This window comes from Panulirus ornatus, chromosome 4 (genome assembly GCF_036320965.1).
Source record: "Panulirus ornatus isolate Po-2019 chromosome 4, ASM3632096v1, whole genome shotgun sequence".
In the NCBI taxonomy this organism is placed as follows: domain Eukaryota; kingdom Metazoa; phylum Arthropoda; class Malacostraca; order Decapoda; family Palinuridae; genus Panulirus; species Panulirus ornatus.
In genome coordinates this window covers 26,522,290-26,548,676 of record NC_092227.1, presented here as the reverse complement: position 1 = coordinate 26,548,676, position 26,387 = coordinate 26,522,290, and positions in this window count along the sequence as shown.

The window sequence follows — 26,387 nt, the reverse complement described above, 5'->3', positions numbered from 1 at the left end:
TTGAATTTTCTAAAGAAGTTGAATGAAAACTTGAATTATAAAAGGTGTTGAAATGCTGTATGGATGCCGTAGGAATACATTATTAGAGGCAGGTACACACACACACACACACACACACACACACACACACACACACGTGCGCGCATGTGAAAGTGTAAGTACAGGTCGTGGTAACAAATGATTAGTCTTGTGGAACAAGGGCACACGAAAGCCGCTTGATAAAGAAGCAAAAACCCCAAAAGATAAGCGATATCTCCCGTGCCATGAGAAGTAATGGAAGACTGAACTATAAATGTAAATTATGAAATACAAACGTATGAAGATTATGGAAGTAAATATAAAAACGCAATTGTTGGGTCTGTATATGAATTACTGTCAAATAATAAAAATTATCATGTAAGACATAAAGCTGGGTACGTTGGTTTAGAGAGGTCTGTTAAGAGATCTGAGTAAGGAAATGATGGTAGAGTTAGCGAATAAGGAGAAAATATTCTAAGGAAATGGTAGCTGAGAAATATGGTTAGAATATCACTAAACGGTACTAGAGGTTGAGAGATTGTATAATACGTATATAGGGGAGATCACAAAATGGAGGTAAGGATAGTACATATATAGTGACATATGAAAGAGTTAAAGACATGAGTACGGAGAGAGGGTGAGAAAATATTCAGTGGATATAAAGCGTATTTTTGACGATATAGAAACGTAATGATATACCATATAATCAGTTTGGAAGTGACTGCTTCGCTCTACAGAAGAGATAGAGCCAAAAAACAAGAAGAAATATGGAGGAATGTATTGTGCTGGATTATGTGAATAGGAAATGTAATCAAAAAGGGTAATTCGCGAGAAAGTTTCTTTCCGTCGATGTGAGGGATAATGAAATATTTGGATGGTAGAGAATGAAGAGTAAGTTCTTGAATGAAACCGTGGGACTCTTGATGAAAGAGGAGAGCTTGAAAAAGAAAGTTGATTGCAAAAACTTTAGGACTTGGTTATCAGTAATCAAACTGGAATCTTACAATTATTATTATACTTGTATATGTCGGTATCGCTCAATGAAAGTATGGGTTGGAGTTAAAAGAAATTCTAGAGTAAAGCTAAAGAAAAGAGAAAGTAGATCTAAACGAGATTCTTATTATTATTAGTGACGTGAACTAACAGAGGAGGTAGTAGCGGTGAGGTCTAAAATTACCAGTCGTAAAAAGAATCCACAGCTATCTACACAAACAGCTATTGGAACAATAAGTACGAAGAATGCCTGGCAGAAATACTGATCACAAACATGCTTTTGGTGAGAATCATTAAGAGGTATTTTGAGTGATATGATGTGTATGATTGATGTAGGCAGAGTCTGTCATAGCAAATGACGATGATCAGTAAGTTCCTGTTCGAGGTGGTTTCCAGGCCTTGCAGTGTAAACAAACATATAAAAAAGATAGCGTAATATGATTAATTCAAAAGAAAAGTTAGATGAAAAGTTCAGGAATATTGAAAATTTTATAATGTGAAATGAAGGTTGTGTACAGGTTCTGAGAGAATGAGTCAATAAAGCTGCAGCAAGTTTAGTTATATGGAACTATGAGGATAAGCTATGGAGAGTGAGGAACAATGTGTTGAAATTTAGATGACGGAATGATGATGTATGACAGAGAGGTTAGTTGGAGAAAGGAAACAGATCACACACACACACACACACACACACACACACAAACACACACACACACACACACACACACACACACACACACACAAGAATGAATGAGTGGATAAGACAGATGAAATAACGTTTTGAATAAATGCATTAAAAGCTAATGCATATTAGTAACAGGACTAAAAGTGAATATTTTAGAAAAAAAACATTTCAAAAGAGGATACTAAACTACTTTTGCTGGGAGTTACACAGGTGAGGAGAGAAAGTCTTTGTGACAGCGGAAGGTGTGAAAGACGAACATGCAAGGTTATTGTTGAAAGTAAAATGATGGTGTGCTACAAAAACATAGAAGGTTACTCGACTAACATATGAGGTTATTGGCGAGAGAAGATAAGGCTCGCACAATAGAGAAACACTACATTAAAGTATTCATGAATGGGTGAAAAGGAGCAATGATAGTTTAAGTGTGGATGAGTAAGGTGATGAGGAGTTAAATTTAAAGAGTAATAGATTAGAAAGAGAAGTGGGTATGGCAGCAGAGAAAGATTGTCTTATGCCAGCTAAATGAACAAAGGCAATTGATTACACTACAGTAGCTAAGCGCGGTAGAATCACATCATGGATAAGAAAGAAATGAGGTTTTATAGCATAGTTAATAACGTACACAATTAGAAAGTGACTAAAAAGCGTTTTAAAGAGGTTGAAGAACCTCTTGTGAGTGAGGAATAAGGGAGGCTTAGGAGAATAGGAGGGTGGATGGATCACATTTCTTTTCATTAGGGTAAAAAGGAAGATCTCAAGATAAGAAGGTAAGTGATGGCGCACCTATGGATTTAGAAACTATTATTGTTATAGTAAGTACAAATGGACACATGGGCATTTTGGCTCTGTAAGATGCGTAGGCATGTCTTGCATATGATATCAGTGTTTGTTTTTTTGGTGACGCTAGTGTTTATCAGAAAATGAAAGATATTTGGAGTGAATGGTGTGAAATGAATATATGATAAAGAATATCGTTGCTGTAGGATATCAAATGTCGATATGAACTTGGGAAGTAAGGAATCATATGAAGTGATCACTGTATAAAACTGCACTGATCAACAGGATATGACTTATATTATGTTTCGGAGATAAAATGTATGGATTTTGAGACGCTGAACACAAAAATGACAAGGAAAACGCTCGATTGCCTACAGTTTTCAGAAAAAATCCTTATCATACGTATTACATGTATCACACGCTATATTTATTATTGACACGGTGTATGGTGACTTGCTTGCTTAAGCACTACTCCTCTTCGCCTGTCCAATGTATGTACTGAGACATCTCTTCTTACCATCTAGCAATACATTTCTCAATTCATTTTGCCCTGGTGCCGTTTCTTTATCACTGAGATTTTTTATGAAAACGTTCGCCGTGCTCATCGCTCCCTGTGCCGCAGTTAACCAAAAAAAATCCAGAGGAGAGTGAAGAAAATCGTCAGACATATTGCAGCTCATTTTCTGGCGGGATGATAACAGGCTTTTCACACGTTCCTAGTATTTGTGAGTCTTAGTATGGCTCAGAAAGTTGGTTGCTACCGGTCAAATAATCATTCCTTGTTTTCTCCTTGTCATCATTGTCGACGAGGTTGAACTGCTGGTCTCCGAGGAGCTTGTGGATCTGAAGACCGACAAATTCACCCTCCATGATTGTCACCTGACTAAGCCTTGGAAATTCCCCAGTGAGGTACCTAAATGCTGGCTAATTTGCACCCGTAGCCTTAACGAAGTTCTTCATAATGTGCAGAGGTGGCAGCAAAATATTACTGGACTCTGTCAGCCGTAGGTGCTGTGCGTTCTTTGCTCCAACGACTGCCGGGAAGCCCAGTCCATCCTGCTCTGACGGGAAGTCTTTGCTTAACTGTCACATGCAGCCTTGCTGCAGTCCAGGCAAAGTAGAAACAACCATCAGGTCGTAAGAAAGCTGGCATCGGTATCTCTTGTAGTTTATGTCATTCAAAAGATGCTTCATGTTGTTACATAATTCCTTTAAATTGACTAAGTGAACTGGAATTGATAACAATACGTTGCCAACTTTGATAAGTCTATGTACAGTATCCACTCCTCAGGGATGTTATCAATATTGAGGGCTGCCATCAGACTATCTACATCCTTGCAGGCGACGAGGATACCTACCGTATTAAAGAATGGAGCGAAATCTTTCTGGCGGGCACGAAACACAGACACTTTCATATTTTCATCCAGGAGATTCCACTGTTACAGTCTTGAGGCCTAAAGTTTTGCCTTAATATTAGACAGTTCCAGGCCTCTGACAGGGTCCCTTAATTCAATCTGCGTGATTTCGTTTGGTTCAGCAAACCGTCACGTTGGGTGTGGAATCATGATCTCTTGATGTTGATGGTTCACGTGTTTCATAAATTTCGTCGTCCTTTTCGTCCTCCAATTCTAGGAAAATGAGTCTTGAAGCTCCGAAATGAGAAGACCCACACTATTAGTTACCAGGCGCATATTAGCTGGTATATCCGGATAGCTTAGGTTCCACATTTTGTTATTAGAACTATCTTCCTCGACTGGAGGCTTCATGAAGAACTAACAATCAGTGACGTGATCTGTAGGCTCTCGCCCCACCATTGGCACAGAAAATGGCATCGATAGCCTTTTGGAATTCATCCAGCTACGAAGGCTTGTTTGACAGCATTGCAGCATATGCATGAGGCCAAACGTATGTCCTGGTCTCAACCATACTGCCAAAGCAAATATCTTAGGGTTTCCTGGTAACCGGGATTATTGCACGCTTTCGTAATGGAAAAGTCACCTCTCCAAATACATAAACGCTATCTACACTGATGTAGTATATCTAAATTTCCAAAAGGCTTTAGATAATGTACATCACAAGAGACTTTTACATAACTCAAAAGCAAACGGAATCGGTGAAGAGCTGTGTATATAGATTAGAGACTGGCTTACCGAAAGAAAGCAGCAGGTAGTATTAAATGGTGAAGCCTCAGATTGGCTAGACGTAAAGAATGGTGTGCCACAGGGGTCGGTCCTAAGCCCAATTCTTTTCATAATATACATCAATGACCTATAACTCGGTTTCATATCTAAGATCTCCAAATCTGCTAACGATACTTAACAAGGGGGTATAGCTGCCAAAAGGTGGGACTGAAAAATGATTCAAAGAGATCTTAACTTACTAACAGAGTGGTCAGACAGATGGCAAATGAAGTCTTATGTAGACCAGTGTAAAGTTATGCATTTTGGAGACAATGACATATGTTACGACTACAAACTGTTCAGGAACTCTCTAACTAAAGTGAATGAATAAAAGGACCTTGGGGTTGTCATCAGCAACAATCTGAACTACACTAAACAGGTTCAAGCAGCAAGTAAAAAAGGCAACCAAATGTTAGGGTTTATAGCCAGGAACATAGATTACAAGACGCCAGAAACAATTCTCACTACAGTTCTCTACTAAGGCCACACTTTGAGTATGCAGTCAAGTTTTGGTCCCTAAACTATGAAAAAGACTAGAGAAAATTAGAGCAAGTACAAGGGCATGCGACAAAATTGATCCATTTCTTAGAAATCTGGCATACGAAGAGAGGCTAAAATGAGTGGATATCTTCTCTCTTAAGAAACGTAGACTTCGCGGAGACTTAATCTACGTGTTCAAAATTCTGAACAAGTTCGATAAAGTAAATCACGAAACTGTTTTCCATGTACAAGAAATACGGTTACAAAGACCAATGGAATGAAACTCAGTGTTAAAGATGTGAGAAAAAGCTTTTCCTATAGGTGTGTTGAGCACTGGAATAAGTTACCGTCAGACGTAGTGAATGCTAAAACTATAAAGACCTTCAGAAGTCGTTTAGACAAATACTTTATAAAATCGGGTATATTAAAAAAAGAGAAAAAAACAGAAATAAATTATGTAATCGACAGGTGTAACGGGGACAGTAGAAGGCTAATGTGCACCAGAGGGGAATCTGTGATAGCTTAAAAACTGCTGGGTGGAATTACATTTTCTTGTCAAGTTAAGCTATTTTTCTTCTAACCAGACAACCCAGTTGTTGGCCAGTCAGGCCTCCTGTTGTCTTTCTTTTTCATGTAAGCCTTGCTCACATTCCGCAAAGAAATCACTGACCAGTTAGTCACACGTGGCCCTTCGCACAACCGGAGCAGTACATTTCAGCAGAATGAGAGAAAACCAACACACAGCACTCTAAGATGCAGTGAATATTGTATTGTGCTATATTTGTAAAAAGAAATTGGCTTGCACCCCGATTACAATATTCAGGTCAGCATCAACTCGAATACGGACTTAGAGTTACGAAACAACAATGACATGAGAAGGGTACGACACGAATAGAAGCATCAGGTTATGCTAAAGGACTTTAGAAAACAAGTACGATACGTGTGGATTAGGTTAGGTTAGGTTAGGAACAGCAGCAAGAAAGGTGATGCAACACCTTGGTGCTGATCCACTTTCCGCTCTCCGGGTTGCTAGTTCTTGCCTCAAAGCCACGCCTCGCTAAAACCAGTGCAAATTGTATATAATATTAAGCGTCAAAAATCAGTAAAGATTAGGGACTTTCATCTTCAAGAAATTTTGACTGTTGATCAGCACTATGGCACAACAGAATGGAAGTTATCATAACTATTGGTTACTACTGATGCTTTCTCTTATAACAATCAACATGGCAAGAATATGCCCCGATCAAAGGCCACTTCTTGTGAAAGAAATTAGATAAGAGTAAAAAGCAATAGAAATTAATCAGGGCTCTGTAGATGTTTGCAGATCCCACTTTTAGAGGTAGAAAGATTTTAGGAAAAGGTAAAGAGGAAGAGATTTCCACAGTTTAACTGCTCGAAGATAGAAATAGATATCCTCACGGTCAGTTCTTGATTTGACGTTCTCTGCACAGATATTGTAGGTAAGAAGCAGCAGCCAGACGCATACCTTGGATCCAGTCTCTGGGGGATGAGAAACATGCAGACAGCTGTCTTCAAAATAATACTTGTAGGGGAGAGAGAGAGAGAGAGAGAGAGAGAGAGAGAGAGAGAGAGAGAGAGAGAGAGAGAGAGAGAGAGGGTGGGGGGGGGGATATCAGCAGCAATATTGCAGCGGGAATTCTCAGTGTCTGCGATAGCGAACGGACATTCCACTGATCTGATCCGGTCATCGCCAGGCTTACCCTCATACCATCTAAGTTTGCTCTGGCGTAAGATACTTTATTTCAACTTAATCTTTTTTTTTTTTTAACACCATTAGGCTCTATCGTGAAGTACACGACCTGTGGCTTATCAGCTGTATTCTTGATAGTAAGGGGCACAATTCCTCCAGCTTTTTTCCTCCCAAAATACTAAAATACGCAAACATCACTTCCATGATAGAAGCAAACAGGATAAGGGTGAGAGCAGAATCCAGATTTGAAGTAGATCCCAACAATTGGCAAATCAGAAGGGAAAGAAAATCAAATTAATAAAGTTCTCCGCTTATGGGAACATTGCATATATATATATATATATATATATATATATATATATATATACATATATATATATATATATATATATATATATATATATATATATATATATATATATATAAATATATATATATATATATATATATATATATATATATATATATATATATATATATATATATATATATATATATATATATATATATATATATATATATATATATATATATATATATATATATATATATATATATATATATATATATATATATATATATATATATATATATATATATATATATATATATATATCTTTCTTTCAAACTGTTCGCCATTTCCCGCATTAGCGAGGTAGCGTTAAGAACAGAGGACTGGGCCTTTGAGGGAATACCCTCACCTGGCCCAATTCTCTGTTCCTTCTTTTGGAAAATTAAAAAAAAAAAAACGAGAGGGGAGGATTTCCAGCCCCCCGCTCCCTCCCCTTTTAGTCGCCTTTTACGACACGTAGGGAATACGTGGGAAGTATTCTTTGTCCCTTATCCCCAGGGAAAATATATATATATATATATATATATATATATATATATATATATATATATATATATATATATATATATATATATATATATATATATATATATATATATATATGTCTGATCATTATCTTGTTGAGGCTAAGGTGAAGATTTGTATAGGTTTTCAGAAAAGAAAAGTGAATGTTGGGTGAAGAAGGTGGTGAGAGTAAGTGAACTTGGGAAGGAGACTTGTGTGAGGAAGTACCAGGAGAGACTGAGTACAGAATGGAAAAAGGTGAGAACAATGGAAGTCAGGGGAGTGGGGGAGGAATGGGATGTATTTAGGGAATCAGTGATGGATTGCGCAAAAGATGCTTGTGGCATGAGAAGAGTGGGAGGTGGGTTGATTAGAAAGGGTAGTATGTGGTGGGATGAAGAAGTAAGATTATTAGTGTTAGAGAACAGAGAGGCATTTAGACGATTTTTGCAGGGAAAAAATGCAATTGAGTGGGAGATGTATAAAAGAAAGAGACAGAAGGTCAAGAGAAAGGTGCAAAAGGTGAAAAAGAGGGCAAATGAGAGTTGGGGTGAGAGAGTATCATTAAATTTTGGGGAGAATAAAAAGATGCTCTGGAAGGAGGTAAATAAAGTGCGTAAGACAAGAGAGCAAATGTGAACTTCAGTGAAGGGCGCAAATGGGGAGGTGATAACAAGTAGTGGTGATATGAGAAGGAGATGGAGTGAGTATTTTGAAGGTTTGTTGAATGTGTTTGATGATAGAGTGGCAGATATAGGGTGTTTTGGTCGAGGTGGTGTGCAAAGTGAGAGGGTTAGGGAAAATGATTTGGTAAACAGAGAAGAGGTAGTAAAAGCTTTGCGGAAAATGAAAGCCGGCAAGGCAGCAGGTTTGGATGGTATTGCAGTGGAATTTATTAAAAAAGGGGGAGACTGTATTGTTGACTGGTTGGTAAGGTTATTTAATGTATGTATGACTCATGGTGAGGTGCCTGAGGATTGGCGGAATGCGTGCATAGTGCCATTGTACAAATGCAAAGGGGATAAGAGTGAGTGCTCAAATTACAGGGGTATAAGTTTGTTGAGTATTCCTGGTAAATTATATGAGAGGGTATTGATTGAGAGAGTGAAGGCATGTACAGAGCATCAGATTGGGGAAGAGCAGTGTGGTTTCAGAAGTGGTAGAGGATGTGTGGATCAGGTGTTTGCTTTGAAGAATGTATGTGAGAAATACTTAGAAAAGCAAATGGATTTGTATGTAGCATTTATGGATCTGGAGAAGGCATATGATAGAGTTGATAGAGATGCTCTGTGGAAGGTATTAAGAATATATGGTGTGGGAGGCAAGTTGTTAGAAGCAGTGAAAAGGTTTTATCGAGGATGTAAGGCATGTGTACGTGTAGGAAGAGAGGAAAGTGATTGGTTTTCAGTGAATGTAGGTTTACGGCAGGGGTGTGTGATGTCTCCATGGTCGTTTAATTTGTTTATGGATGGGGTTGTTAGGGAGGTGAATGCAAGAGTTTTGGAGAGAGCGACAAGTATGAAGTCTGTTGTGGATGAGAGAGATTGGGAAGTGAGTCAGTTGTTGTTCGCTGATGATACAGCGCTGGTGGCTGATTCATGTGAGAAACTGCAGAAGCTGGTGACTGAGTTTGGTAAAGTGTGTGAAAGAAGAGAGTTAAGAGTAAATGTGAATAAGAGCAAGGTTATTAGGTACAGTAGGGTTGAGGGTTAAGTCAATTGGGAGGTAAGTTTAAATGGAGAAAAACTGGAGGAAGTAAAGTGTTTTAGATATCTGGGAGTGGATCTGGCAGCGGATGGAACCATGGAAGCGGAAGTGAATCATAGGGTGGGGGAGGGGACGAAAATCCTGGGAGCCTTGAAGAATCTCTGGAAGTCGAGAACATTATCTCGGAAAGCAAAAATGGGTATGTTTGAAGGAATAGTGGTTCCAACAATATTGTATGGTTGCGAGGCGTGGGCTATTGATAGAGTTGTGCGCAGGAGGGTGGATGTGCTGGAAATGAGATGTTTGAGGACAATGTGTGGTGTGAGGTGGTTTGATCTAGTAAGTAATGTAAGGGTAAGAGAGATGTGTGGAAATAAAAAGATCGTTGTTGAGATAGCAGAAGAGGGTGTTTTGAAATGGTTTGGGCACATGGAGAGAATGAGTGAGGAAAGATTGACCAAGAGGATATATGTGCCGTAGGTGGAGGGAACGAGGAGAAGTGGGAGACCAAATTGGAGGTGGAAAGATGGAGTGAAAAAGATTTTGTGTGATCGGGGCCTGAACGTGCAGGAGGGTGAAAGGAGGGCAAGGAATAGAGTGAATTGTATCGATGTGGTATACCGGGGTTGACGTGCTGTCAGTGGATTGAGCCAGGGCATGTGAAGCGTCTGGGGTAAACCATGGAAAGTTGTGTGGGGCCTGGATGTGGATAGGGAGCTGTGGTTTCGGGCATTATTGCGTGACAGCTGGAGACTGAGTGTAAACGAATGGGGCCTTTGTTGTCTTTTCCTAGTGCTACCTCGCACACATGAGGGTGGAGGGGGAAGGTATTCCATGTGTGGCGAGGTGGCGATGGGAATGAATAGGGGCAGACAGTGTGAATTGTGTGCATGGGTATATATGTATGTGGTCTGTGTGTGTATATATATGTGTACATTGAGATATATAGGTATGTATATTTGCGTGTGTGGGCGTGTGTGTGTGTACATTGTGTATGGGTGTGGGTTGTGCCATTTCTTTCGTCTGTTTTCTTGCGCTACCTCGGAAACGTGGGAGACAGCGACAAAGCAAAATAGATAGAATATATATATATATATATATATATATATATATATATATATATATATATATATATATATATATATATATATATATATATATATACATATATATATATATATATATATATATATATATATATATATATATGTATATATATATATATATATATATATATATATATATATATATATATATATATATATATATATATATATATATATATATATATATATATATATATATTTTCCCTGGGGATAGGGGACAAAGAATACTTCCCACGTAATCCCTGCGTGTCGTAAAAGGCGACTAAAAGGGGAGGGAGCGGGGGGCTGGAAATCCTCCCCTCTCGTTTTTTTTTTTATTTTCCAAAAGAAGGAACAGAGAATTGGTCCAGGTGAGGGTATTCCCTCAAAGGCCCAGTCCTCTGTTCTTAACACTACCTCGCTAATGCGGGAAATGGCGAACAGTTGGAAAGAAAAAAAGATATATATATATATATATATATATATATATATATATATATATATATATATATATATATATATATATATATATATATATATATATATGTATATATATATATATATATATATATATATATATATATATATATATATATATATATATATATATATATATATATATATATATATATATTTTTATATATATCTTTATTTATTTTTATTATACTTTGTCGCTGTCTCCCGCGTTTGCGAGGTAGCGCAAGGAAACAGACGAAAGAAATGGCCCAACCCACCCCCATACACATGTATATACATACGTCCACACACGCAAATATACATACCTACACAGCTTTCCATGGTTTACCCCAGACGCTTCACATGCCTTGATTTAATCCACTGACAGCACGTTAACTCCGGTATACCACATCGCTCCAATTCACTCTATTTCTTGCCCTCCTTTCACCCTCCTGCATGTTCAGGCCCCGATCACACAAAATCTTTTTCACTCCATCTTTCCACCTCCAATTTGGTCTCCCTCTTCTCCTCGTTCCCTCCACTTCCGACACATATATCCTCTTGGTCAATTTTTCCTCACTCATTCTCTCCATGTGCCCAAACCACTTCAAAACACCCTCGTCTGCTATCTCAACCACGCTCTTTTTATTTCCACACATCTCTCTTACCCTTACGTTACTCAATCGATCAAACCACCTCTCACCACACATTGTCCTCAAACATCTCATTTCCAGCACATCCATCCTCCTGCGCACAACTCTATCCATAGCCCACGCCTCGCAACCATACAACATTGTTGGAACCACTATTCCTTCAAACATACCCATTTTTGCTTTCCGAGATAATGTTCTCGACTTCCACACATTTTCAAGGCCCCCAGAATTTTCGCCCCCTCCCCCACCCTATGATCCATTTCCGCTTCCATGGTTCCATCCGCTGCCAGATCCACTCCAAGATATCTAAAACACTTCACTTCCTCCAGTTTTTCTCCATTCAAACTCACCTCCGAATTGACTTGACCCTCAACCCTACTGTACCTAATAACCTTGCTCTTATTCACATTTACTCTTAACTTTCTTCTTCCACTCACTTTACCAAACTCAGTCACCAGCTTCTGCAGCTTCTCACATGAATCAGCCACCAGCGCTGTATCATCAGCGAACAACAACTGACTCACTTCCCAAGCTCTCTCATCCACAACAGACTTCATACTTGTCCCTCTTTCCAAAACTCTTGCATTTACCTCCCTAACAACCCCATCCATAAACAAATTAAACAACCATGGAGACATCACACACCCCTGCCGCAAACCTACATTCACTGAAAACCAATCACTTTCCCCTCTTACTACACGTACACATGCCTTGCATCCTCGATAAAAACTTTTCACTGCTTCTAACAACTTTCCTCCCACACCATATATTCTTAATACCTTCCACAGAGCATCTCTATCAACTCTATCATATGCCTTCTCCAGATCCATAAATGCTACATACAAATCCATTTGCTTTTCTAAGTATTTCTCACATACATTCTTCAAAGCAAACACCTGATCCACACATCCTCTACCACTTCTGAAACCACACTGCTCTTCCCCAATCTGATGCTCTGTACATGCCTTCACCCTCTCAATCAATACCCTCCCATATAATTTACAAGGAATACTCAACAAACTTATACCTCTGTAATTTGAGCACTCATTCTTATCCCCTTTGCCTTTGTACAATGGCACTATGCACTCATTTCGCCAATCCTCAGGCACCTCACCATGAGTCATACATACATTAAATAACCTTACCAACCAGTCAACAATACAGTCACCTACTTTTTTAATAAATTCCACTGCAATACCATCCAAACCTGCTGCCTTGCCGGCTTTCATCTTCCGCAAAGCTTTCACTACCTCTTCTCTGTTTACCAAATCATTTTCCCTAACCCTCTTACTTTGCACACCACCTCGACCAAAACACCCTATATCTGCCACTCTATCATCAAACACATTCAACAAACCTTCAAAATACTCACTCCATCTCCTTCTCACATCACCACTACTTGTTATCACCTCCCCATTTGCGCCCTTCACTGAAGTTCCCATTTGCTCCATTGTCTTACGCACTTTATTTACCTCCTTCCAGAACATCTTTTTATTCTCCCTAAAATTTAATGATACTCTCTCACCCCAACTCTCATTTGCCCTTTTTTTCACCTCCAGCACCTTTCTCTTGACCTCCTGTCTCTTTCTTTTATACATCTCCCACTCAATTGCATTTTTTCCCTGCAAAAATCGTCCAAATGCCTCTCTCTTCTCTTTCACTAATACTCTTACTTCTTCATCCCACCACTCACTACCCTTTCTAATCAACCCACCTCCCACTCTTCTCATGCCACAAGCATCTTTTGCGCAATCCATCACTGATTCCCTAAATACATTCCATTCCTCCCCCACTCCCCTTACTTCCATTGTTCTCACCTTTTTCCATTCTGTACTCAGTCTCTCCTGGTACTTCCTCACACAGGTCTCCTTCCCAAGCTCACTTACTCTCACCACCCTCTTCACCCCAACATTCACTCTTCTTTTCTGAAAACCCATACAAATCTTCACCTTAGCCACCACAAGATAATGATCAGACATCCCTCCAGTTGCACCTCTCAGCACATTAACATCCAAAAGTCTCTCTTTCGCACGCCTGTCTATTAACACGTAATCCAATAACGCTCTCTGGCCATCTCTCCTACTTACATAAGTATACTTATGTATATCTCGCTTTTTAAACCAGGTATTCCCAATCATCAGTCCTTTTTCAGCACATAAATCTACAAGCTCTTCACCATTTCCATTTACAACACTGAACACCCCATGTATACCAATTATTCCCTCAACTGCCACATTACTCACCTTTGCATTCAAATCACCCATCACTATAACCCGGTCTCGTGCATCAAAACCACTAACACACTCATTCAGCTGCTCCCAAAACACTTGCCTCTCATGATATTTCTTCTCATGCCCAGGTGCATATGCACCAATAATCACACACCTCTCTCCATCAACTTTCAGTTTTACGCATATTAATCGAGAATTTACTTTCTTACATTCTATCACATATTCCCACAACTCCTGTTTCAGGAGTATTGCTACTCCTTCCCTTGCTCTTGTCCTCTCACTAACCCCTGACTTTACTCCCCAGACATTCCCAAACCACTCTTCCCCTTTACCCTTGAGCTTCGTTTCACTCAGAGCCAAAACATCCAGGTTCCTTTCCTCAAACATACTACCTATCTCTCCTTTTTTCACATCTTGGTTACATCCACACACATTTAGGCACCCCACTCTGAGCCTTCGAGGAGGATGAGCACTCCCCGCGTGACTCCTTCTTCTGTTTCCCATTTTAGAAAGTTAATACAAGGAGGGGAGGATTTCTGGCCCCCAGCTCCCGTCCCCTCTAGTCGCTTTCTACGACACGCGAGGAATACGTGGGAAGTATTCTTTCACCCCTATCCCCAGGGATAATATACATATATACATACATATACACATACACACACATACACAAACATACGCACATATACACACACACACACATACATATATATACATATGAAAAATGCAAGAAACAATTTAGAAAACTGAAACTTCTAGCTTGAAATGAATGAAAAAATGAATGTCACATAATGGTTCAACCTCTTGCTATATATATACATAAATATATATATATATATATATATATATATATATATATATATATATATATATATATATATATATATATATATATATATATATATATATATATATATATATATATATATATATATATATTTATTTTTTTTTTTTTTTTTTTATACTTTGTCGCTGTCTCCCGCGTTTGCGAGGTAGCGCAAGGAAACAGACGAAAGAAATGGCCCAAACCCCCCCATACACATGTACATACACACGTCCACACACGCAAATATACATACCTACACAGCTTTCCTTGGTTTACGCCGGACGCTTCACATGCCTTGATTCAATCCACTGACAGCACGTCAACCCCTGTATACCACATCGATCCAATTCACTCTATTCCTTGCCCTCCTTTCACCCTCCTGCATGTTCAGGCCCCGATCACACAAAATCCCTTTCACTCCATCTTTCCACCTCCAATTTGGTCTCCCTCTTCTCCTCGTTCCCTCCACCTCCGACACATATATCCTCTTGGTCAATCTTTCCTCACTCATTCTCTCCATGTGCCCAAACCATTTCAAAACACCCTCTTCTGCTCTCTCAACCACGCTCTTTTTATTTCCACACATCTCTCTTACCCTTACGTTACTTACTCGATCAAACCACCTCACACCACACATTGTCCTCAAACATCTCATTTACAGCACATCCATCCTCCTGCGCACAACTCTATCCATAGCCCACGCCTCGCAATTGTTGGAACTACTATTCCTTCAAACATACCCATTTTTGCTTTCCGGGATAATGTTCTCGACTTCCACACATTTTTCAAGGCTCCCAAAATTTTCGCCCCCTCCCCCACCCTATGATCCACTTCCGCTTCCATGGTTCCATCCGCTGCCAGATCCACTCCCAGATATCTAAAACACTTCACTTCCTCCAGTTTTTCTCCATTCAAACTCACCTCCCAATTGACTTGACCCTCAACCCTACTGTACCTAATAACCTTGCTCTTATTCACATTTACTCTTAACTTTCTTCTTCCACACACTTTACCAAACTCCGTCACCAGCTTCTGCAGTTTCTCACATGAATCCGCCACCAGCGCTGTATCATCAGCGAACAACAACTGACTCACTTCCCAAGCTCTCTCATCCACAACAGACTTCATACTTGCCCCTCTTTCCAAGACTCTTGCATTTACCTCCCTAACAACCCCATCCATAAACAAATTAAACAACCATGGAGACATCACACACCACTGCCGCAAACCTACATTCACTGAGAACCAATCACTTTCCTCTCTTCCTACACGTACACATGCCTTACATCCTCGATAAAAACTTTTCACTGCTTCTAACAACTTGCCTCCCACACCATATATTCTTAATACCTTCCACAGAGCATCTCTATCAACTCTATCATATGCCTTCTCCAGATCCATAAATGCTACATACAAATCCATTTGCTTTTCTAAGTATTTCTCACGTACATTCTTCAAAGCAAACACCTGATCCACACATCCTCTACCACTTCTGAAACCACACTGCTCTTCCCCAATCTGATGCTCTGTACATGCCTTCACCCTCTCAATCAATACCCTCCCATATAATTTACCAGGAATACTCAACAAACTTATACCTCTGTAATTTGAGCACTCACTCTTATCCCCTTTGCCTTTGTACAATGGCACTATGCACGCATTCCGCCAATCCTCAGGCACCTCACCATGAGTCATACATACATTAAATAACCTTACCAACCAGTCAACAATACAGTCACCCCCTTTTTTAATAAATTCCACTGCAATACCATCCAAACCTGCTGCCTTGCCGGCTTTCATCTTCCGCAAAGCTTTTACTACCTCTTCTCTGTTTACCAAATCATTTTCCCTAACCCTCTCACTTTGCACACCACCTCGACCCAAACACCCTCTATCTGCCACTCTGTCATCAGACACATTCAACAAACCTTCAAAATATATAAATATATATAAATATATATAAATATTGGTTTGGTGTATGTTGTGCAAAGCCACTCTGTCTGACTGGTGCAGAGATAACCGTTCGTACTCTGTGGTCATTCATGAGTCATCATTATGCAAGTAGTAGGATGCTTTGTGGTGCTTCACATTATCTTTCCAAAGACAGGTAGGAATAGGGATCATATATATATATATATATATATATATATATATATATATATATATATATATATATATATATATATATATATATATATATATATATATATATATATATATATATATATATCTTTCTTTCTTTCATACTATTCGCCATTTCCCGCATTAGCGAGGTAGCGTTAAGAACAGAGGACTGGGCCTTAGAGGGAATATCCTCACCTGACCCCCTTCTCTGTTCCTTCTTTTGGAAAATTAAAAAAAAAAACGAGAGGGGAGGATTTCCAGCCACCCGCTCCCTCCCCTTTTAGTCGCCTTCTACGACACGCAGGGAATACGTAGGAAGTATTCTTTCTCCCCTATCCCCAGGGATATATATACATATATATATATATATATATATATATATATATATATATATATATATATATATATATATATATATATATATATATATATATATATATATATATATATATATATATATATATATATATATATATATATATATATATATATATATATATATATATATATATATATATATATATATATATATATATATATATATATATATATATATATATATATATATATATATATATATATATATATATATATATATATATATATATATATATATATATATATAGCGGATAGCTAATCTTTACCTTAATGATTTCAAGTCATATGATTCAGTGTTCAACGAGAAAGACACACAAGTATTGGAAAAAAGAAGGATTTCAAACTATTGACCTCCAGACACAGATCCATCCTACAGATGAACATCAGATCCCAACAAGATAATCAACTGGAACACATAAGAGAAGACGTAGAGAGATATTTCCGAAATCAAACACAAACAAAATCCAGTTTGACACGGTAGATACGGCTAATCAAATTGAATTGGAGTAATTTAGCTCTCTGCTTACTAGCTATAATGTGAAATCTATCGGTAATAGTATTTGCTTACTATGTACTGAAAGGAACCACACTTGAGGGAATGCTAAGGAAACCAATAAAAAAGCCTGAGCTGTGAGAACGATAACCAGACCATGGCCATGTAATTTGGTCAGAGGAAAAAGACAATAAAAGCAAAACGTGAGCAACTGAACTGAAGTAAGACCCGGCCTAACCTTTTTTCCTTACAGGTCACCAAACAACCCAGACACGAAAATATACTCTCACAATCCTTACGAGAACCACTAATGGCGGTCATGTCAATAATTTGTGCCTTCGTGGAAGAAGGAAAAATTTGGCTCAAACCAATGCAAGATAATGCAGTTATGGAGATCCCATTGTATATTACAAAGGCTCTCATGTCATTTGGCAGACAAAGTTCTCTCAATAGCACACACCTTAAAATTCCTGTCGAGCTAAACAAATCAAGTGGACCCATTACACCAAGAGTAAGGGACACCTGACACCGACCCGAATGAGTCTGAGCCTCCTTCAATCAACCTTGCACTCCAACTTACCCACGAAGCATACTTCCCTGTCCCAGTCCACACTATGGCTGTCCAAACACACACTAATAACTTCAAGGCCCCCACCACACTGAACACGACCAGCCAACCCCAAACCAACACATCTCAGAGATGGAAACCTTTGATTTCTCAACCCCACGAGACCATACACAAACATTCGACTCTACCACAGCAGACCAAGAATATACAACATAGCTCCACTCCAGTGGCTCACCACAAATCTACAGATCAAACAGAAACTGAGTTAAAAACAAAATCGAACAGAAATAGTTTTCAAGGAATCTGAGGAACAAGGCGTCCAGTCCAGTTCGACCACCATAAAGGTAGCGGTAGAGGATGGATGGGATCTTGGCGTAACCTCACAGGCAGAGGAATTAGCAAAAACGTTCAAGTATGGTCAGCTGGGGACAACTCAGGCAGTATAAGTAACGGTTATGCACAGCTACTGGTCAATTCTCAGGTAACGTTCAGTACCAAGGCTAATTGGATCCAGTGTGGGAAGGGTCAGAGAAAAAGTGGTAAATCCAAAACAGATGGAGAACCGTCTCTCTCCCGCTACTGCACACGCAGAGATTAGCAGTGATATTCAAAAACGAATACCGACGGTAAAAAAGAAAAGAAGGCAGATTCAGCCAAAGCTCAACTCCAAGGAAAATAAGTTAAGTATACACAAATGTCCGGAGCATCGTTCAGAAATACGATGAACTAATATCTTGTGCAGTTGCTGAAAACCGGACATTATTGCAATCTCAGAAACGTGGGTGAATCCTGAGAATAAACACTTAATCACCGGATACAAGCTATTCAAAAAAGATCACTTGTACAGGTTTGGTGGTGGAGCTTTGATCTACGTTGATAAGAATCTAGGCGCTATTATGATAAGCAAATTAGACACACACCCACACATACACTTTATAAAGTACGTCTCGGTGTTACTTACAGTCCTCCTAAGTAAGAAGAATACGATGATAAGTTGCTATACAATAAAATCAAAGTCATAGTAAACAATAAAGAGGTTATAATGGTAGGAGACTCCAACATTCCAAACATAAACTGGAACATGTTAACTGATGGCCGAGAGGGAACTATACTAGCGGAACTGATTGAAAACGCTTTTATAGAACAATCTATTAAAAATCCAACTAGAGGTAAAAACATTCTTGTTCTTGTCCTCACCAGTGACAAAAACTTAATCAATTCTTGCGAAGTAGGCGAGAGTTTGTCAAACAATGATCACAGTTTGATTAGATTAGAGATAAATTCAGATTATGAAATAAATGACAAGAAACTCTTGATCCCAGATTACAGGAGAGCATATTTTGAAAGCACTGGACACGAAATCGCAGTACCAATTGAACAAAACTTCCTGATGTCCACACAGTAGAGGAAATTCTAAAACACACTTCTCAAGATTGAAAAAATACATATTCCACGAATTACGAAAATTTGAAATATTTCAAAACCATCATGGATGAATAGGAAAATAGGACTTATTTGCCAAAAGAAGAAAACATATAAGAAATTCAAATCAATGGGATCCGATGAAAATCAGGAATTAATCAAAATCCAAAAAGGGTGTACGAAAGTCATAAGACGGAGAAAACGCAAGGGAGAAGAAAAGAATGTCCTTGAGAGTTACGAATAATCCTCAGGAATTCTTGAAATATATAAGGCACAGGAAGAGATTAAAATAAGGAGTTGGACCATTACAAAATGAACAAGACATACTGAGTACTGATAATAGGGAGAAGGCTACCATTCTGCATTATCCCCTTAACTCCGAATTCACAATTAAAGAAACATCTTGAATACCACAACCATTGAAATTGTTTCAAGGATCTGATGAAGAAAGATGAAGTTAGAAAAATAAGAGTTCTGAAGTACTTAAATACCGAGACCAGTTGGATCCTCACAAATCAAAAGGCCAAGAAAACTAAGCTCCAAGATTTTTAAAAGAGTTCTGGAACGGCCTAAAAATTTTGGCTCCAACATTTTCAAAAGAGATCAGAAGACAACTGATAAACCCCATTAAAGAATATTCAACAAATCTATATCGTATGGTCAGCTGCCAACTGACTGGAATCTAGCAAAATATATTCTTACACATAAAAAAGGAGACAAAATTTGTGCCTTGAACTACCTCCCAATTAGCCTTACGTCAGAGTTACGTAAAACGATGGAAAAAAATAATACGAGATAAAAGTGTCACGTTTGTTGAAGTTCACAAAGTTATATCGGACAACCAACACATTTCCGCAATATGAGAACCTGCCTAACATATTTGCTTGAATATTTAAATGTTATTTATCACAAGTGGGACGAAGAAGTACCATCTGATGTAGTATATTTAGATCTCAAAAAGGCTTTCATTACATAATCTCAAAGCGCACGGAACTGATGAAGAACTTTGTGCATGGATCAGACTGGTTTACCGGAAGATAGCAGCGTGTAGTATTAAACGGCGAAGCCTCAGATTGGCTAGAAGTAACGAGTGGTGTGCCACATGGGTCAGTCCTAGGCCCAATTCTTATCATTATATACATTAATGACCTAGAACTCGGTCGCATCTACAAATTTACTGACGATACTAAACTAAGAGGTAGAGCTGTAAACAGGCGGGACTGAGAAATGATGCAGCGATCTTAACTTACGAGCGGAGTGGTCACAGAGAAGGCAAATGATGATTAATGTAGATAAGCGTAAAGTTATGAGCTTTGGAGACAAGAATATACGTTACGACTACAAACTAATCGGAAACTCTCTAACTAAAGTAAATGAAAGAAGGACCTTTGAGTTGTCATGAGCAACAATCTGAAGTACACTGAACAGGTTCAAGCAGCAAGTAAAAAAGGCACCAGAAACAATTCTCACACTTTATAATTTACAAGACCACACCTTGAATATGCTGTTCAGTTTTGGTCCCCAAACTAAAAAAAAGACGAGGAAAAATTAGAGCGACAAAATTGATCACATAACTTAGAAATCTGGCATACGAAGATAGGCAAAAACGATTGAATCTCTTCTTCCTTACGAAAACGTAGACTTCGCGGTGACTTAATCCAAATGTTCGGTATTCCAAACAAGTTCTGTAAACTAAATCACGAGCATCTTTCCAGGTTACCAGGACAAATGGAAGAAAACCCATACCTAAAAGATGTAGTACGTACGTGGGAAAAAGTTTTTTCTCCTATAGGTGTGCTGAGCACTGAAATAAGTTACCGTTAGATGTAGTGAATCCTAATACTATGGATACCTTCGAAAGTGGTTTAGACAAATAATTCGTGAATTCATGTAAACTCTGAGAAAAACACCAGAAATAACTATATAAACGACAGCGGTAACGGAGACATTAGAATGCTAATGTGCAGCTGTGAGAAATCAGTGATAGCTTAAAAAACTTTGTGAGAGGAATCATATTTTCTTGTCAAAATTCTACTCATTTTCTTTCTTATTTTCTTTTTAACAAGCAACCCAGTCTTTCTCATGTAAACTCATGTAAACAATATCATCTTTGTCAACTTTTCCTCACTCATTCTCTCCATATATCCAAACCATTTCAGCATACCCTTTTCAGCTCTCTCAACTACAGTCTTTTACTGCCACATAACTCTCTTACCCTTTTATTGTTTACTCGATCAAAACCACCTTACACCACATATTGTCCTCAAGCATTTCATTTCCAACACATCCACCCTCCTCCGAGCAGCCTAAATCTGTAGACCATGGCTCGCATCCATTTGATACTGTTGGAACTGCTATAACTTCAGACATACCGATCCTTGTCTTCCCAGTTCATGTTCTCAGACTCTCCACACATTCTTTATCACTCCCAGAACCTGCAGCTCATCACTCACCATATGAGTCAATGTCACTTCCATGGTTCCATCACCTGCCTAGATATCTAAAACACTTCATTTCCTCCGATTTTTCAGCTTTCAAACGTACATCCCAACTTACTTGTCCTTCAACCTTGCAAAACATAATAACCTTACTTTGATTTACATTTACTCTCAACATCCTCCTTTCACACACACTCTTCTTGACTCATTCACCAACTTTTGTAGCTTCTTACTCGAATTTGCAACCAGTTCTGTTGAAGAACAAGTTTTTCACTTCCCATGTCCTCACCCACATAGACTGCATACTTGCCATTCTCTCCATTACTTTTGCATTTACCTCCCTCGCCGTCCCAACCATAAACCATGTTGACATCACACATCCTGCTACAGTCCAACTTTTTGTTGGAACCAATCACTCTCCTCTCTTCCTACTCGTACACATTCCTTATACCCTTGATAAAAGCTTCTCACTGCTTCTAGCAGCTTTTCTCCAAAACTGTATATCATTAGTGCATTCCGTAAGGCTTCTTTTCATTAAACTTTTTCCAAATTTATAAATGCTCCATCTGTTTCTCGAAGTATTCCTCACGCATATTCTTTAAAGCAAACACTTATGAAGCCACCTACTCCTCCCATTCTGATGCTCTGTACATGCCTTCAGCTTTTCAGTCACTACTCTCCCAGGCAACTTACTTGGTACATTCAACAAATTTCTACATGTGCAATTTGAACTTGCCTTTGTTCAGTGGTACAATGCATGCTTTCCTCCACTACTCAGGTACTTCACCATGATCTGCAAATGCAATGAAAATCCTTACCAACCAATCAACAATGCAGTCACCTCCTTTCTTAAGAAATTCAACTGGAATACCATTTACTCCAGCCGCTTTGCCATGTTTCATCTTACATAAGGCTTTCACCAACTCTTCTCACTTCATCAAACCACTCTTCACAACTCTCACATTTCATAACAATGCGACCTATCATCAAACACATTCAACAGCCCTACAAGACAGTCATTTTGTCTCGTCCTCACTTCATCGCTACCTGTTACTGCTTCCCCTTTTGCTCCCTTCATCGATGATTTCGCACATCATTAACCTCCTTCCAAAATGCGTTTTCATCTTCCTAAAGTTTACTGGCACTCTCACCACAACTCTCATTTGTTCACTTTTTCAACCTCTACAGTTTTTTAGCCTCCTCCCGTCTGCTTTTATAAATTCCCCTATCACTTGCACTCCTTCCTTGTAAGTAACCGTCAAACGCCTCTCTTTTTCTTTTACTAGCAACTTTACTTCTTCATCTTATCACTCACCACCCTTTCAAATCTGTCCAATTCACACCTTTCGTATGCAACATGAATATCTCGCACATGCCAACACTGCATCCCGGAAGAATTCGCATTCTTCACTCACTCCCTTGTTTCATTTAGTCTATACTTTTGTCATTCTACGCTCAATCTCTCCTATTTCTTTGCACAAGTTTCTTTTCCATTCTCACCACTCTCTTCTCGCTGACAGTGTTCCCTCTTTTCCGAATACCTCTAAAAATTTTTACCTTTGCCTCTGCTAGATAGTAAGCATACATCCCACCAGTTCTCCCATCTCAGCACATTTATATCCATAAGGCTCTCTTTTACACGCCTGATAAGTTTCATCAGAGGAAAATGAGAGGCGAAAAATGAGATAGTGAAGCCCTTGTCTGCCGTTTTCAGTGTGTCACTTGATAAGGGAGAAGTTCCAGATGAGTGTATGTTTGTCAATGTAGCACCGATATCAAAAGGAAAAAAAGGTTAAGACACTGCCCAGAAATTATTCGACTTCTCTTAACGTCTGTAGTTGAAAAACTTTTGGAAACCAAAATTGATAGAAATGTAAACATTTAGAGGATTATCACGTAGTAAACGATTTTCAGCATGGTTTTTGACGAAATCGTTCGTCTGGCAAATCTGCTTGACTTCCTTTTTGATATAATCAATATGTACAACGAAAGTAAATCAGCTGATGTCATTTATCATAATTTTCAAAAAGGACTCGTGAAGTTTGGAATCAAAGGCTACTAACAAAATCTAAGTCACATGGCATTGGTGGAGTTGTACTTCGGTGGCCAGTAGATTGTTTGACTGGCCATAAACAAAGAGCTGTGGCTAATGGTCAAGTTTAAGAATGGTTAGACGTAGCAAGTGGAATGCCACAAGGATCAGTCTTAGAACCAGTTCTCTTTCTCGTATATGTTACTTATACTGATAATGGGCTAAACTGCAATATATCAATATTCGCTGATGATGAAAAGCTGGAAAAAAGTACAAGTAGACTTGAACGTCTTTATCTTCAAACTGACATAGACAGATTGATGGACTGGGTGCGTAGGTGGTAAACTCTTTATAGCGTCGATAAGTGCAGTGTTACATATCGGTAGTAAGGACGAAAAGATAAGCTGCAGTATGAATGCTGTTGAACGGCAAAAGGCAATTGAAGAAAAAGTCTTGCCATAATCTCTGATGACCTAAACACATATGAGCAGAGCACAAAAACAGTGAAAAGAGCGAACAAAATTCTTGGATTCATAAGTAAAGCCTCCGGAAATCAGCCTTACGCTTCACAGTTTATTGGTTCGCCTCATCTTAGATACTCTGTTCAGTTTTGGTCACCCTACCTAAAACGTCACCATAAAAAGAATGAAGAGAGTGCAGCACCGAGCTTCCAAGATGATTCTCGGGCTCATGAGCAAATCCTCCGAGAGTCTATTAAACAACTTGAATCCATTTAGTTGAAAAAAGTCTCTGAGGCAAATGATACAAGTGTGATAATCTTGATCGAGCTAATTTATCCTTGATTCGTCTTATTTCACTCTGTAATGGATACACACTCGTGGCAAACGTTATATTTCAAATTAGTACTTTTTCTTCCAAAGATTTTTAACATATGCAGTGATCTGCCAATTGGAGTGGTTTAAACTAGTACTGTAGACACGTTTAGATATTCAGGTCCACGACTAACTATTCGCGTCTCCTTAGTCACCCAGAAAATTTGCAGGTTATTATCTTTGAGCTGCTTGTGTCTTCTAACTTATAGTACACTAGTCTGACTTTCTGATATTTTTCATTATCACAAACAGCCTCGAAAAGAGCAAATTTCTTTAAATTCTCAGTGGCAGATGATTTGGCGAAACTTTGAACAGCCATCCAGAAGACAAAGAACTCAGTCCGGGGAAAAAGTGAGATAGATAAGAGGCAAATCTGCATGCTACCCCTATAGGGCCTTCCGTGTCTTTTCAATTTCTACAGTGCTATGCTAGGCATAAAATACATTCCCCGAAGGTTCTAAAGAGACAGAGTAACATGGATACCAAAACAAGGAATAATAGAAAAAAGAAAATAAAAACTACTGCCCCATATTCTTCCTGCGAGTCCCAGACAAGCTATCTGCCAGGCATTGAAAAACAGTTTCTATAACTTTTATCACACTTCTGGAAAGAAAAAGCATCACCTCAGCTACTGAGGCCGCGGCAGAGAAAACTGTTATTTTCAGAGGGCGAGGAATAGATTATACAGTTGTAAAAAGAGACGTAGGCAAAGTCTCTGAAAAGGTATTGACTACCGTCCTACACTTCAGACTGATACAACTAGGTATACCAGAGGTCTTAGGAAGACTACTGTGTAACTTTCTAAACCAACGCTAAGCACAAATCAACTACGTGACGTCAGCCAAATTTCCTCTATCAATATGGGTCCCATAGGGAACCGTTCTATTACCAACAGTGTTCATATACTACACAGATGACTTTTCCCCAGCAACTGTTGCCGTAAGCATGGATATCTACACCAATGACGACAAGCAAATAATAATTTCGAAACCCGTGAAGCCTCAAAGCAGAGTGAACAATGTTTACCTTGGCTAAGCAAATCTTTCAAATCCCGCGGTTATACAGATAGGGCAACAAAGACGCTTCCAGAAAATCACCCCCATGCCTCAAAAGCTTTCACCAGACACTCGTACACAGTTCTATCTTCTCTTCCATTTCAAACTATCTCTTCCTCTGTTTTACCTAATCTCCTCTAAACATCATAAGAAAAAAATATGACTTCACAAATAAAACAATGAGGGTTGTACAGAGGTCAAGCCATGAGAATAAATCGGTTTTTAGAGAGGTGGAAGAACAGTCTTAGGAGTGTGAGCAGCATTCAGCATTTGGACGAATAAAACCCTTGTAGACATGATACACCTGCTTACAACAAAGATGATTACGGCACCTGTGCAACACCTTCAGATTTTGGGAACTAGACTTCGTGATATCTATTTTATGGGAT